The sequence below is a fragment of the Carcharodon carcharias genome, chromosome 14 (genome assembly GCF_017639515.1).
Source record: "Carcharodon carcharias isolate sCarCar2 chromosome 14, sCarCar2.pri, whole genome shotgun sequence".
Lineage (NCBI taxonomy): Eukaryota > Metazoa > Chordata > Chondrichthyes > Lamniformes > Lamnidae > Carcharodon > Carcharodon carcharias.
Genome location: NC_054480.1, coordinates 127031960 through 127048689, shown reverse-complemented (window position 1 = coordinate 127048689; position 16730 = coordinate 127031960). Strand labels below are relative to the sequence as shown.

At 44.0% G+C, this 16730-nt stretch overlaps 1 long non-coding RNA gene across 1 annotated transcript; it reads left to right on the top strand.

Moving 5' to 3' along the window:
* Positions 1-222: 222 nt before the first annotated feature.
* LOC121287465 lies at positions 223-16518 on the top strand. The gene is made up of 3 exons (XR_005945194.1): positions 223-352; positions 969-1069; positions 15535-16518. It is a non-coding gene; the product is annotated as an uncharacterized LOC121287465 (long non-coding RNA).
* The last annotated feature ends 212 nt before the right edge of the window (positions 16519-16730 follow it).

The following is a 16730-nucleotide window of genomic DNA, read 5'->3' as shown; positions in this document are numbered from 1 at the left end:
TGTTCACCTTTGATCCCCATCAGAGGTGCCCTAGCTTTGCTCACGCCCTGTTCCTGACTCTCCCCCACTGTAAACCAAGCTGCTAGTCCTTATGGCTTTGGATGCTGATTTAAGGACTCTTGTTATAACTGAACTGCACTCCCTCCTGTGATTCCGTGCCACAGCACACAATTTACAAAGACTTGCCATAGCCTGTGTGACTCAACCGCACCCTTCCTGTGCTGAACTGTGTCACAGTTTCAAGTAATGCGGCTGCTCCCGTTGTGTTGGAGCTGGAGATGTGTTTCTGTGCATGAATGTACCAAATTAGAACAGGATATCGCTCCGTTATCACCTTGATCTTCCCACGCAGGTATTGCTGAATAAATGGGTGATAGATAGAAAGGAAGACTTACATTTATATCTCCAGACATCTATAACATCTTACAGCCAATTAAATACGTTTTTTTCGAAGTGTAGTCATGTTGTAACGGAGGAAACACGGCAATTTCTGCGCAACAAACGCTCAGAAATAAAATTGAGATGAATGAACAGAAAACAGTGCAGGAGATTTTGGGGGAAAGGGGCATGCCAATAAGGTGTGCCCAAGAGAGTTGGGCATGAGAGCCCAACCCTGAGCTGTTTGGCATGTACAAAACGAAGCATAGAGAGGCACAGGACTGGGGCAGGATAGAGGTGGGGGTGTTTGAAGGTAAATCTGCAAAGATTTTTCAGCACTGATCTTCAGAGAGTCAAAGTTTGTGTGGCCAATTCATGCACATGGAACTCATTAAAAACCCAAATTTGATGCAAAACTATTTCACTAAACAACACATCTGGCTTTGTGCTGTCTCTTTGTGTTTGAACTGGGTGCAAGGATACTGCCATGGTGGGCCTTCAGAAGATTTTGGGTGTATGGGAGAGGGAACATTGGCAGCCATTCTTGCTTATCTTAAGATACAATTACTTTTATTCATTTTCATTCCCAGGAGAACAGTCACAAAATGAAGGAAGGGCACGCCAGGCAGATGAACAGGTCTTGGATCGATCAGCAACCATCGAACCGAATATCAGTGCCAGTTTCTTCCAGGTCTTTAGCATAGAGTTTACCTATCTATAATAAGAGTAGTAAGAATCATAGACATTACAACTGAGAGGAAACCATTCAGCCCATTGTGCCTGTGCCAGCTATGCTATCCAATTAATCCCAAGCTCTTATTCTTTCTCTATAGCCCGCCAAATCTTTTTCTTTTACAAGTATTATCAAATTCTCTTCTGAAAGTCACTATTGAATCTGCTTCCACCACCCTTTCAGGCAGCACATTCCAGATCACAACTCACTGTATAAAAAGACTCTTCTCATCTCCCTCACTGAAATTTTTATCAATCATTTTAAATCTGTGTTCTCCAGTTACTGAACCTCCAGTCAATGGAAACACTTTCAATCCAGCTTCACTATCAGAATTCCTCATAATTTTGAACACCTCAATTAAATCTCCCTTTAACCTTCCCTGCTCTAAGGAGAACAATCCCAGTCTCTCCATAATTGAAGTCTCAGGTATATAAATAGTTGTTTGGTAGTACAGAACTTGAGTATTGCTGAAAAAAGAGACATGTCTAAGCTTTTCATCCAGCACTCATTAGGACACTCGCAAGGATACCAATATAAGGGAGAAAACAACAATTTATACTGCATGTGAAGAGAGTATTGATTGGTTGGCAAGTGGCGTTGCCATGGAGAATGCACCACTGATGGTGACAGTTAACTGCCAAGCATTGTTTGAAATTTAAACCAGACATCTTGACTCTGATTGGTCAAGGCATTACCCTGAGAAATGAATCAGTGAATGGCTGTCACTTATTTTGTTTAGCTGAAATTGATTAATGTAGGTTATGAATTTCAGTGCCAGTGTGATGCTAGGTATGTAGGTTGTACGTCCCAAAGACTGGCGGATCGTATCAAACTGCACATCCCAGCTGCTGTTCGCAACAGGCACGCTACAGACCACACCCAACCAGCCCGTGCTTGCGAAACACAAAACACAGTCTCCAACATTAGATGTGATTCTGCGATTCGACAACATTTGCTAAATAATCCTCAATGTGCTAAGAATTACACTGACAACCAATTTAAGATTGTCAGTCGGGCTCACAATGTGGCACATTTGTGTGCACTGGAAGCAACATATATTAATGCACAGGGCCCTGTTCTTTGCACACAGAAAGAACATATACACAGATTGTGCCTGTTTCAGCTAAACAAAATAAGTGGCAGCCTTTCGCTGACTCATTCCTCAGGGCAATACTTGACCTATCTGGGTCAAGCTGCCTGGTATAAATTTCAAACAATGCTTGGCAATTAACTGTCAGTCACCATCAGTGGTGCATTATCCATGTAAACACCATGTGCCTACCAACTGGCACTTTCTTCACATACAATATAAATTGTTGTTTTGCCCTTATATTGGTATTCTTGTGTGTGTACTGATGAGGTCAAGACGAAAAGCTTAGACATATCTTTTTTCAGCAATAATCGAAGTCCCTCATCTCTGGGAGCTTCCTAGTAAATCTCCTCTGTGCCCTCCCTGAGGCTTTGACATCCTTCGTACAAACATATGGACATACGAATTAGGAGCAGGAGTAGGCCATTTGGCTCCTCAAGCCTTCTCTGCCATTTGATAAGATCATGGCTGATCTGATTGTGGCCTCAATGCCAGTTTCCTGCCACCCCCGATAAACTCTGAATCTTTTCAGTCAGGAATCTATCTACCTCTGCCTTAATGTGAACAATCTTAAACTGCGATGCCCAGAATTAGCCACACTTCAACTGAGACCTAACTAGTGACTTAAAAGGGTTTAACATAACTTCCTCATTTTTGGATTCTATTCCTCCAATAAGAAGCTAAGGATCCCATAAGATTTTTTCAACAGTCTTCCCAACTTGTCCTGCCATCCTCAAAGACTTGCATGTGGAATCTTCCATGTACCTCTATTCCTCCACCTCCTTTAAAATTGAGCCATTTCATTTATATCACCTCTCTCAATTTTACTTTCAAATTGCATCAAACGCTTGCAACAAAAAGATGGGACCAATTAACAATCGGCATACATCCCCTTCAACTGTTGCCCATGGCTTATTCTGGCCAATCCTGCAATATCAGTAGGGTTGCCAACTCTGGCTGGATATATTCCTGGAGGTGTCAGCTGTTCCTTGTGAATCTGGGCAATTAACTCTGGGTACAAATCCTGTCCACCTGCGGACTGTGGCCCATATAGGAAACTAAGCTGCTCATTCAGGACTGCACTAGAAGGTCAGCCTTGCTGTGTACACTCAATTAAGTCCTGGAGTCGAACTTGAAACTGGAGCTTGTGACTCAGAGGTCAGAACTGAGACATGGCTGACACACCCAGTGAAGCTTCTTTACCATTCACTACCACAGGTTTGGATGCATTGAACATAAGCATTTCCCTTCCTTTTATGTTGCGTAACATTTACAGTACACTAACAGGCCATTTGGCCCAACAAGTCCATACTTTGTTTATGTTCCACGTGAACCTCCTCCCATCCCATCTTCAGCTCACCCCATCAACAAATCCTTCTACTCCTTTCTCCCTCATGTGTTTATCTCGCTTACCCTTAAATTTAAGCATATACACGAGTATAGACCAGTTGGGCCAAATGGCCTATTCCTCTACTGAAAATATTAGGCATCATAAAGGGAAGGGAAACGCTTATGTTCAAACCATATTGCATATAGTGCTGGGATTGTGTTTTCACTGTGACAGGCAGCTTCAGGTTAATTGCTAAGGATCGGTGGTCTCACAGCTCCTGATGCCAATGTAAAGCACTAGGATACCCCTTTGTCCCACCCCCACCCTCAATTATGGGCAGGAATGGGCTGCAGTGTGATGCCCTCTAGGATCAAATGGCCTCCTGCTGTTCATAAGTGAAGAGAATGGAACATATAAGGCATAGGAGAAACTCACTCTGTGAAGCACCCCCACCCCACCCCTGCGCACCCAAAATAGAACTCAACACTTTCCTGATACTTTTGAGAGAAAAAAAGCAAATTGGCAAAAAAATAAACTTGAATGCGTGCTTTTAAGGTTTTTGGAAATTGAACTCGTGACTTAATCAGGAACTGTGAGATTGTGTGTGAAAGCTGATACTGTTCTCTTACTCACACACACAAACACACGTACACAGAGCTGAAAAATTCCCCCATTGTAATCAGTTTTTTTTTCATAGGGCTGCAGGAAGTTGTCTCATTATCTTGTGTTTTCATCTTGCTGTTCCTCAGAGTTACAGACGGCATCGAATCAGTGAGGTGACAAGCAAACAGCAGCTCACACAACGATTGGCCAGGCTCTCGAATAGCCCTGTTGCTAAGCTGACTTTCCTGGGAGTCTTATTGGCTCCAGCGCTGCTTAGCGGCTGCCCTGATTGGACCTGTCTTCTGTCCCTGTTTGCAGCCTCGTTCTCTGCTGGCCCCTTTAAACCTTGGTGGGCTGATGTTTAAATAGGCCGATCGGCTTCCTGCCACCTGCGATTTGTAGAAGGGTTTAAATAACTCACGTTAGCGTCCCACTCAGCAGTACAAGTTGTTCTGCGGTTTTGGTTATTTTTTTGCAAAGCAGCAGAGATCTCACTGGTTTGACTACTGTAACAGGAAGCTCCTTCCTTCACCACTTTTGCCCTTACCCCCCCACCCCCCCCATCCTCCCAAAACATAGCCTTGCAGTCATTTCAGAGAATTAACCCTTTGCCAGCTGGGCTGTGGGATCTAGCCAAGGCACAAGCGATATGACATATAAAGCTGGATCAGTAAAAGAAGAATTGAAACTTACAGAATACTGAAAGGCCTGGATAGAGTGGATGTGGGGAAGATGTTTCCTTTAGTAGGAGAGACTAGGACCCGAGGGCACTGCCTCAGAATAAAGGGAAGACCTTTTAGAACAGAGATGAGGAGAAACCTCTTTAGCCAGAGAGTGGTGGATCTATGGAATTCATTGCCATAGTAGGCTGTGGAGGCCAGGTCATTGAGTGTATTTAAGACCGAGTTAGAAAGGTTCTTGAAGGTAAGGGAATCAAAGGTTACAGGGAGAAGGTGGGAGAATTGGGTTGAGAAACTTATCAGCCATGATTGAATGGCAGAGCAGACTCAATGGGGCGAATGGAGAAAGCACATTTCTTAGCTAATATCACCACCGTTAACACCGTTTTGTCCTTTTGTCTATGACATCTTTTGGCAATCTCCATCTATCACTGGCCCTCTATCCAGCTCTACCTGTCCCACCCCACCCCACCCCCCAACCCCCCCGCAAACCAGCTTATATTTCACCTCTTTTCTATTTTTCGTTAGTTCTGATGAAGAGTCATTCGGACTCGAAACGTTAACTGTATCCCTCTCACCAGATGCAATCAGACCTGCTGAGTTTTTCCAGGTATTTTTGTTTTTGTTCTCGATTTCCAGCATCCCCAGTATTTTGCTTTTACTTCAGCTGAATATCTCATGCAAAAGACAGTGCCACTGACAGTGCAGCACTCCCTCATTACTGCACTGAGAGTGTTTTTTAAATTTATTAATTTGTGGGACTGGGTAGTACTGGCTTGGCCAGCATTTATTGGCCATCCCTAATTGCCCTTGAGAAAGTAGTGGTGAGCCACCTTCTTGAAGGCAACTCAGTGGCTTGTTAGGCCATTTCCAAGGGCAGTTATGGGTCAACCACATTGCTGTGGGTCTGGAGTCATATGTAGGCTAGACCGGGCAAGAACAACAGATTTCCTGCTCTAAAGGATATTAGTGAATCAGATGGGTCTTTGCAACAATCAGGTTTCATGGTCACCATTACTGAGGCTAGCTTTTTATTCAATTAACTGAATCCCAATGACTATACTGTCCTCTATCATATTCCATTTTACTCCCCTCACTAAAATGACCTCCTATACCCTGGTGCTATAGTCAGTTTACGCATCCTCCCTGCAGACCTTGGTGTCATCTACACTGGCAGCAAGAAAGTTGCACCTTTTGGATAAGGTTGAGGCCCTTTCAGTACTGGTGTCCTTTTACCTATCTGACTCCCATTCACACCCACCTGTCCCCGACCACTGTACCACCAAACCTGTACCGCTACCTAACCTAAGGGGTATCCAGGTAACTCTCCCCCTCCCTGATACCCCACCCTGTCTGCAGTTCAGACTCCAGCTCAACAACTTTGGGCTGAAGTTGCTCGAGATGCCACCATTTACTGAAGATTTTCTGGGAATGCTGTGTTCTGCACAAACTCCCATGTGCTGCAGTTGTGGAACATCACCTGCACTGCCATCTCTTTCAAATATTATTCTAATTGATTCATTCATTAAAATTAAAAACCAGCCCTCCTTACCTAGTCTGAGCCTTTGTGTGACTGCATTGTCACAAACTATGATTAAATGCTATCTGAAGGGGCCTAGGAAGGCACTCAATTGTATTAGACAGCTACATCGCCACAGTTCAAAACTCACTACCACCTACACAGGATAAGTAAGGAAGGGGAATGGGAATAAATGTTGGCCATGCCGTTGGCTCCCACATCCCGGGAATAAATTTGAATGATGGAAGCATGATCAGAACGAACAAACACTAGACAAAAATCAATTTGCATTTATATAGCACCTTTAAATGTTTCAAACCGCTTCACATAATTTGACACTGGGCCACATACGGAGATATTGGTGCAAGTCACCAAAAAGATTCATCAAAGAGGTAGTTTTTAAGAAGCAGCTTAAAGGAGGAGAGTGCAGTCGAGGGGCCGAAAGGTAATTCCAGAGTTTAGGGCCCACACAAATGAAGGCACAACCATCAGTGGGGAGCACTAGAGATCTGGGATGACCAAGAAGCCAGAATTGAAGGAGTGCAGTGGTCTCAGAGGGTTGTGGGGCATGAAGAGGTTACAGAGAGAGGGAAGGGCCCTGGAGGGATTTAAGCTCAAGGATTTTATAATTGAGTCATTGCTGGAAAAGGGACCAATTTGGATCAGCAAGCACAGAAGGTGATGAATAAAGAGGACTAAGAGTACTTTCTACACTCAATGTCCCTGGGTAACAAATAATTGATTCTTACACAATACAATATAACCCAACTCTAATGAATAAACCTGTTGGTACTTGTTAGCTAATTGTCTTTAAAGGCAAGTGACTTCATATGCACCTGATGGGGACAGTGTTGAGGGAGCTTCACTCTGTATCTAACCCAGTGCTGTTCCTGTCCTGGGAGTGTTTGATGGGGACAATATAGAGGGAGATTTACTCTATACCTAACTCCCTGCTGTACTTGCCCTGGGAGGGCTTGATGGGGACAGTGTAGAGGGAGATTTATTCTGTATCTAACCCCGTGCTGTACCTGTCCTCAGAGTGTTTGACAGCGACAGTGTAGTGGCAGCTTTACTCTGCATCTAACCCCACGTTGTAAGACCATAAGATTTGGAAGCAGAAGTAGGCCATTCAGCCAATTGTATTTGCTCCGCCATTCAATAGGATCATGGCTGATCTGATAATCTTCAACTCACTTTCCTACCTTTTCCCCATGACCCTTGACTCCCTTACTGATTAAAAATCTGTCTATCTCAGCCTTGAATATACTTAACGACCCAGCCTCTACAGCCCTCTGCAGTAAAGAATTCCACAGATCCACTACATTCTGAGAGAAGAAATTCCTCCTCGTCTCTCCCTTTATGCTGAGAAAATGCCCTCTGGTCCTAGACTCTCCCACAAGGGGAAACAACCTCTCTGCATCTACACTATCAAACCTGGTAAGAATCTTATATGTTTCAATAAGGTCACCTCTCATTCTTCTAAACTCCAATGAGTACAGGTCCAACCTACTCAACCTCTCCTCATGTGAAAATCCCTCCATACCCGGAATCAACCTAGTGAACCTTCTCTGGACTGCCTCCAGTGCCAGTCTATCTTTCCTTAGATAAGGGGACAAAAATTGTTCACAGTATTCTCAGTGTGGTCTAACTAGTGCCTTGTACTGTTTTAGCAAGACTTCCCTATTTTTATACTCCATTCCCTTTGAAGTAAAGGCCAACATTTCATTGACTTACCTGTCACCTGCTGAACTTGTATATTAGCTTTTTGGGATTCATGCACCAGGACCTCCAAATCCCGCTGTGCTGCAGCTTTCTGCAGTCTTTCTCCATTTAAATAATATTTAACTCCTCTATTCTTCCTGCCAAAGAGCATATCCTCACACTTTCCCACATTATATTCCATTTGCCAAGTTTTTGCCAACTCACTTAAACTGTCTTTATCCCTCTGTAGATTCCTTGTGTCATCCTCATCCCTTGCCTTCCCACCTATTTTTTTGTCATCTGCAAACTTGGTGATAGTACATTCACTTCCCTCATCTAAGTCATTAATATATATTGTAAATAATTGTGGCCCCAGCACTGATCCCTGTGGCACTCCACCAGTTACAGGTTGCCATCCTGAACATGCCCCCCCTTATCCCAACTTTCTGTCTTCTATTTGTTAATCAATCCTCTATCCATGCTAATATACTATCCCCAGTACCATGGGCTCTTATCCTATTAAATAGCCTTATGTGCAGAATCTTACTGAATGCCTTTTGGAAATCCAAATATATTACATCTACTGGTCCCCTCTTATCTATCCTGCTTGTTACTCCCTCAAAGAATTCTAATAAATTTGTCAGGCATGATTTCCCCTTCATGAAGCTTTGCTGACTCTGCTTGATTATATTATGCATTTCTAAATGCTTTGCTATTACATCCTTTATAATAGACTCTAACATTTTCCCAATGACGGATGTTAAGCTAACTGGCCTATAGTTACTTGCTTTTTGCCTCCCTCCATTTTTGAATAAGGGTGTTACATTGGCAGTTTTCCAATCCCCTGGGACTTTTCCAGAATCTAAGGATTCTTGGAAGATTACTACCAGTGCATTCACCATCTCTATAGCTACTTCCTTCAATATCCTAGGATGCAATTCGGCCTTTAGCCCCATTAGTTTCCCTAGTACTATTTCTCCAGTGATGGTTATTGTGTTTATTTCCTCCCAACCCCCCCTCCCCCCAATTTTTGCCCCTTGATTATTTAGTATTTTTGAAATGCTATTAATGTCTTCTACCATGAAGACTGATGCAAAGTATTTATTCAAGTCATTTGCCATTTCCTGGTTCCACCTTATTATTTCTCCAGCCTCATTCTCTAAGGGGCCTATGTTCACTTTGGCCTCTCTCTTTCTTTTTATATATTTAAAGAAGTTCTCACTGTCAGTTTTTATATTACTTGCTGGTTTACCCTCAAAGTTTATTTTCTCCCCTTTTTTTTGGTCATCCTTTGTCAGCTTTTAAGATGTTCCCAATCCTCTGGGTTACCACTAATCTTTGCCACACTGTGTGTTTTTCCTTTCAATTTGATACTGTCCTTAACTTCTTTGGTTAACCATGGTTGGTTTATCCCTTTCCTAGAATCCTTCTTCCTCACTGGGATATATCTTTGTTTTGAGTCATACCTGCAATACTAGCTTTTACTTCCAGATTTTTTATTAAGTGAGTTCAAATTCCAGCAGCTGCTGTGGTTGGATTTGAACCCATGTACCCAGAGCATTAGCTTGATTCTTTGGGTTATTTGCGCAACAATATTACCACTCACCATCATCTCCCAGACATATTTTAACTATTCGTCAGACAGTGAGTGTGATGGACAGGCTGGCAATTCCAATTAAATAAATCTGGAATAAAAGATTAGTCTCAGTAATGGTGACCACGAAACTACTGGATTGCCATGATAAACCTCATCTGCTTCACTAATATAGGGAAGGAAATCTTCCATCCTTAACTGGTCTGGCCTACATGTGACCCCAGATCCATAGCAACGTGGCTGAATCTTAACTGCACTTGGAAAAGGCCCAATAACAACTCAGTTATACAGGGATAGGCAATAAATGCTAACCCTGCCAGCAATGCCTTCAACTTGAAAGTGAATTAAAGAAGTTTTCTGTGTACTTATCTTCAGGGGCACAGAGCACGGAGGCATAGAGGCGTAGAGTATCAAAGCAAGGAAGTTATAATAAACCTTTATAAAACATTGGTTCAGCCTCAACTCGAGTATTGTGTCCAATTCTGGCATCACATTTTAGAAAGGATGTGAACTCATTGGAGAGGGTACAGAGAAGATTTGCAAGAATGGTTACAGGGAAGAGGGACTGGCAAAGCTGGGCTGTTCTCTTTAGAGAATAGAAGGTTGAGAGGTGACTTGATTGAGGCGAGCAAGGTCATGAGAGGTCTGGACAGAGTAGATGGGGAGAAACTGTTCCCACTGGGGGAAGGGTTGCAAACCATAGTTCACCAATTTAAGGTGATTGGCAAAAGAACCTGCAGTGACATCAGGGAAACCTTTTTTGAATATTGCTGAAAAAAGAGACATGTTGTTGAAAGTTTTCATCAGGACAGTTGCAAGAATGCCAAATTTCAAAGGGAACAACAATCCATGCTGCATGAGGAAAGGGTACAAATTGGTTGGCAAATGGACTCTCATTGGTCAAGGTGTTGCCATGGAGAATGCAACTGGGTGCAGCTATCCCCCAATCTTTTGTTTAAATTCAAATTAGGCAAGTCGACTCTGGTTGAGCCACTGCCATGGGGAATGCAACTGGGAGCAGCTATCCCCCAATCTTTTGTTTAAATTCAAATTAGGCAAGTCGACTCTGATTGGTTGAGCCACTGCCATGGGGAATGCGCAATGAACCGTTGTGCCCCAAGATTTTGTTTAGTTGAAAAAGGCACAATGCAGGATGTGGGCATCACTGGCTAAGCCAGCATTTATTGCCCATCCCTAATTGCCCTTCAGGAGATGGTGGTGAGCTATCATCAACTCTGGTTGGATGTATTCCTTGACAATTCATTATAGACTCTAGCCACTCCCACCACACACCTTCCATTGGTCATTGGACACATCCACCATGGTGGAGCTCCACCCCCACGCACCAGCTATAGGTTGTTTGCTTTCCCAGCAGATTTCCCAATTGGAAAGTGAACAGCCTTGTTACCTTATTGGATAATTCTTGACGTCAATCAAATAGCTTTTCTTACCACCAACCCCTGCCATCTCTAATAACTATTAATTGAAAGTCTTCAAGAAAAACATGCACATTTATTTTAATGCCCCTATGATTTTTTTCCTGGTTGTTGCTCGCATCCAGTCTCCTGGAGCTCAATCATCAATTCCCAGAGACCCCAGAGCAATCCTAGAGGGTTGGCAACCCTACGCAGAGAGGGGAGAGAATCAGGGCCATTGTTTGACCTCCCTTGCTCAATGCTCAGTGCCCTGTAACTCACTTGGAGCTGCCAGGCAAAGCTGCAATGAACTATCTTCTGCCCTTTGTACCCTCTCCATTGCAATTTGTGCACTCCCTAGGGAGACCAGAATCTAATATTGATTACTTTTAAAAATGACCATCAGAGTCAATCCAGTAGCATGAATAAATACACACTGAAGGTCACTAAAAGATGAAATGCTTCACAAAACACTGCACTCTGTTTATACAATAGAGCGCATTTGTTGACAGTATCAGCTCACTATAACTATTTCTGTTTCAATTCTAAGAAAAATACAAAGCCTTGCATTGAATGCCTTGCCCTTTTTGATTCTCTTACCCAATTTGTGGAATGCTTGACATCTTTTAGACTTATGAGGTATGGTGGCATGGTGGTTATGTTACTGGACTAATAATCCAAAGACCTGAGCTAATGATCAGGAGACATGTGTTCAAATCCCATCATAGTAGGTGGGAAATTTAGATTCAATTAATTAAAGTTAGAATAAAAAAATTATACCAGTAATGGTGACCATGAACCTACACAGATTGTTGTAAAAAGCCATCTGGTTCACTAATGCCCTTTAGAGAAGAAAATCTGCCATCCTTGCCTGGCCTCCATACCCACAGCAATGCGGTTGCCTCTTAATTGCCATCTGAAATGGCCCAGAAGACCACTCAATTGCATTCATGAATGTAGCTCACCACCATCTCCTCAAGGGTAGTAAACACTAGCCCAGCTATGCTTACGTCCTGTGAACACATTCAAAAAAAACTTTGCCCTGTCCTGGAAGCCTTGAAATCTGTTGGAAGGGTGAGTTTTCATGTCTGCTTTGCCACTGTGATGAGCTTTCTAGAAGTTTCCTGTGTCATCTAAGTGGAGGTGATAATCTCATCAGTTCCAAAACAACCCCCTGATTAATTAATTAGAAACGTGTTATTGGTTCTAAGAACTCGATGTTCCTTTAAACCCACTGTCTGCCCAAAACTCTGCTGCCTGTGTCCTTACTCACACCAAGTTCCATTCGCCTGCCACCTCTTGCCACCACCCCACCCCCCACTGCTCATTGACTACTGGCTCCTGGCCTGGCAACTTAATGATTTTAAAATTTCCATCCTTATTTTCAAATCCTTTTGTAATCTCCTCCACTTTTACAACCTTTTGAGTTATTTATGCTCATCAAATTCTGGCCTCTTGTTCATCCCCCATTTTAATCACTCCATCATTGGCGGCTGTGCTGTCAGTTGCCTGGGCCCTAAGCTCTGGAATTCCCTCCCTAAGTCTCTCCCCCTCTCCACTTCTCTCTCTTCTTTAATACCTACCTTTTTGACCAAGATTTTGTTCACCTGTCCTAATATCTCTTTATGTGGCTTGATGTCAGATTTTGATTTATAATGTTCCTGTGAAGCACCTTGGGACATTTTATTGCATTAAAGCTGCTAAATAAATACATAAATATATAAATTTAAGTTGTTGTTCAACCATACATCTGGCTTCCTTCAGAATGTTCCAGAGATTAATTAGATGAGGGAGTTCCCTTTGTCTAACTGATGGGGAAAGAATATGTAATTTAACTCTTTCATTCAGGTGAGTCTGTGCTGCATTCCCTCCAAAGCCAATATCTTCTTCCTGAGGTGTGTAGTCTGATGTGGAGCTCATACAGACTGGGATTTATCAGTTATCTCCCTGAGGGATTTCAGTTATGTGGTCAGACTGGAGTTGCTGGGATTATTCTCTTCAGGGTTGAGAATAGTTAAGGAGAGGTTTAATAGAGATGTTCAAAATTACGAAAGATTTTGATAGATTATGACTTATGGCCAAAGGATTGGTAACGAGAGGATGCAGATTTAATATCATTGGCAAAAGAGCCAGGATGGAGATAAGGATGCATTTTTTTCATGTAGAAATGGTTACAAGTAGCAGGATGATTGAATCCTGTTAAATCATCATCACCATCTCAGATGTCTGTCAAATGCAGAATGAGCTCAAAACAAGGTCTCATTGTTTAACTCTCTTGTATTTGAGAATTGGCACTTTTTCAGCCTGTTGCAGTCGTCCTTGGCAATGTGCTTTAAAGTCACAGTGTGAAAATACTCAAAGTTTGATGGCCTCCTAACCACAGATTATTTTTAGATGTTTTTTTTCTCTGGGCCAGTTGGTCGTGCTGTTAACCCTGAGCTGCCCTTTAGAAAATTGGTGGTGATTTAAAGCTTTTGTCTCATTCTCCCTTGTTCTAACACTATTGAGATTTCAAAAGTTTAGCTATTGTTGGGAACTGATAGGCAGGGACGACTGCTAGAACATCTCTGCTTCATTCAGTCAGTTCTATCACTTTAGGCCATGCACTATATGAGGACATACTCTGCCCTTAGCTCTGGCCTGTGGGTAACAATCTCACCTCTGAAGTCAGGAATTGGTAGACTCACATCCCACTCCATAGACATAAGGACATCAATCTAGGCTGAGACTCTGGTGCAGCACTTGGGGGCTATCTGATGTGCTCTCTTAAATGAAATGTTAAACTGAGGCCCTGTCTCCTCTCTCAGGTGCATAGTAAAGGTCCCGTATTCACTATTCGAAGAAGATAAGGGGAGTGGTTTTTTTGGTGCCCTAGTATATATTTATCCCTCAATCAACATTGCTCAAAAATAGATTGTCCGATCATCATCATATTATTGTTTGTGGGAGCTTGCTGTGCAAAAAACAGATGTTGTGTTTCCTGCATTACAACAGGGACTGCCCCTCAAAAGTACTTCATTGGCTGAAATTGCGAAAGGTCTTTCTTTCTATTCACTTTTCCCTTGTTCGCCATTATATACATGCGCACACACAAAAACACACACACGCACACACACACACGCGCACGCACACACACACACAAACAAACAGATATATATACACACACACAGAAACATACACAAACAGACATAAACACACACAGAAACATACACAGACATACACACAAACACACACACATGCACACACACACACACACAGACACACAAGCACACACAAAGAAACAGACACACACACACAGACATGCACACACACACAGGAAACTTATGCACCCTTGGCTGTGACATAAGAAGCCTGCAGGAAATGCTGGAAATATGCTGCAGGTCAGGCAGTACCTAGGGAGAGAAGCAAAGTTAACAGGCAGAATTTATTGCCCTCCCTCAGTGGCAGGGGGGCATTTAATCAGGGGAGAGGGGAGAGGGAAGAGGGGAGAGGGAAGAGGGAAGAGGGAGGAGGGGAGAAGGGAGAGGGGAGAGGGGAGAGGGGGGAGGGGAGAGCCCTCCTCCGCCCCATCTCCCCTCCCCCCCCATCATCCCTCCTCCCCATCACCCCCATCCCCCCCACATCCCCCCCATTCCACCCACCTCCCCTCTCTCCCCCTCTCACCCCTCTCTCCCCCGTCCCCTCCTCCCCCCCTCCCTCCTCTCTCCCCCCTACCCCCTCTCTACCCCCCTCCCCCCCTCTCTACCCCCCTCCCCACCTCACCCTCCTCCTCCCCCATCCCACCCACACCCGCTGGATTCTTGCCTCCAGCCTGATTAAGTCTGTGGTGGGAAGGCCTCTAGATGGCCTTTTCATCCTGCTAGTTGAGGCCCTTAACTGAGCAGCTAATGCCCATTTAAGGTCCTCAGCCTGCTGCTGCTGGTATTAATGCAGTAGCCAGCAGGGGTCTCGCCATGAGGGGTAATTGCTTGTGAACTCCCAGGGTGTGTTGCTTGTTCAAAAAACACTCAGTGATTGAGTGAGAAGGACAGCATTGGGAAGGGGGGATGGGCCCTGCCCCCTTGTCCTTGTTAGCAACATCTCGCCCCCTCCCTGTGACCTCCATCCCATGACACCCCCCCGACCCAGCCATCGCATATTTGTGGCCTGGAATCCAGCGACAATCGTAAGCCTTGGATAGGTATCCTATCAGAGACAGGCATTGCCTCCCCAGTGGTGCTTCCAACAGCTGCCATCCTCTGATTGGCCAGCTTGGCAGGCTGGGCTTCTGCCCTGGGGGTCCTTGATCCTGGGAAAGGCCTGCAGCTGTGCAGCTAAGTGCCTGAGTGGCACTTCATTCAGTGGGCCTTTGGCAAGGGAGGCAGCTCGATGAGGAATCTTCATCAGAATGGGGAAGGGTCTTCATTGGCCTGAAATGTTAATTCTGTTTCTCCCTCCACAGATGCTGCCAGACCTGCTGAGTATTTCCAACATTTTCTGTTTTTATTTCAGATTTCCAGCATCTGCAGTATCTTGCATTGGATATCAGAATCCACGTGTGTCTCAGAGTAGAAGACATTGATCATCAGCACTATCCAATTCAGCAATGCCAACCACAACTTGCATTTATATCGCGCCTCCAATACATAGTAAAACATCCCAAGGTGCTTCACAGGAGCGATTATCAAACACAGTCCAACAGCGAGCCAGGTGAGAAGATATTAGGACAGGGGACCAAAAACTAGGTCAAAGAGGTACATATTTAAGGAGCATCTTAGAGGAGGGGAGAGAGGTAGAGAGAGGGGAGCAATTAAAATCAGGGATACTGCAAGAGGTGAGAATTAGAGGAGTGCAAAGATCTCGGACGATTGTAGAACTGGAGGATGTTAACCTGGAGAAATGGGGGTCTCTATTGCCTGCCCTTCCTATAAGGAAACAAAACACTATGAACCATTCCTGAGGGGCAGTCGATGGCCCTCACATTCAACACTAACTATACAGAATAAGACCCATTCTGCACACCATTTCTTGGGGTGTCTTGGCCTCCTCCCGCTGGAATTCAAACATGCAAGTGTTCATTCTTCAGCCATGAGTTTGGACATTGAGTGTGACGTGTACTATTGCGCTAGGGAGGGCAGGACAACTGACCCTGATGTTGACCTCACCTGAGCTGGCACCTCACTGCAACATGGATAGCGGCCAGGAGCCCTGGCTGATTTCTTCAACCTCACCACCCCCACCTTGAACCCTGCCACCCTCACCCACCATTGGCACTAAGTCCAGCTGTAGTGCCACTACTTCACTGAGATTATGAAAGCCAGCACAGACACAGATCCATGTGACAGGTTACCTTGTAGGGTGTGATATTGCAACATTGTATGTATTTGACACATTTTTACTCAAACTGTATTTACAGAAACAACATTCTGTTGCATACCACATTCGTGTACAATATACAGAATGAGCCATGTGAAGGTGATGGAGCTCAAAGTCATTTATTTAAAATCCACTCTCAAGTTGCAGGAGTGGTTGGCATGGATTATATTTATTTATGTATGAGTCGTGAATCAACAGGTGGTACCTGCGCCTCTGAGTCAGAAGGGTGTGGGTTTGAAAGTTTCACTGTAGAGTCTTGTAGCACAAAGCTAGGCTGACTCTCCCAGTGCAACATTGAGGGAGTGTTGCACTGTCAAAGGTGTCATCTTTCA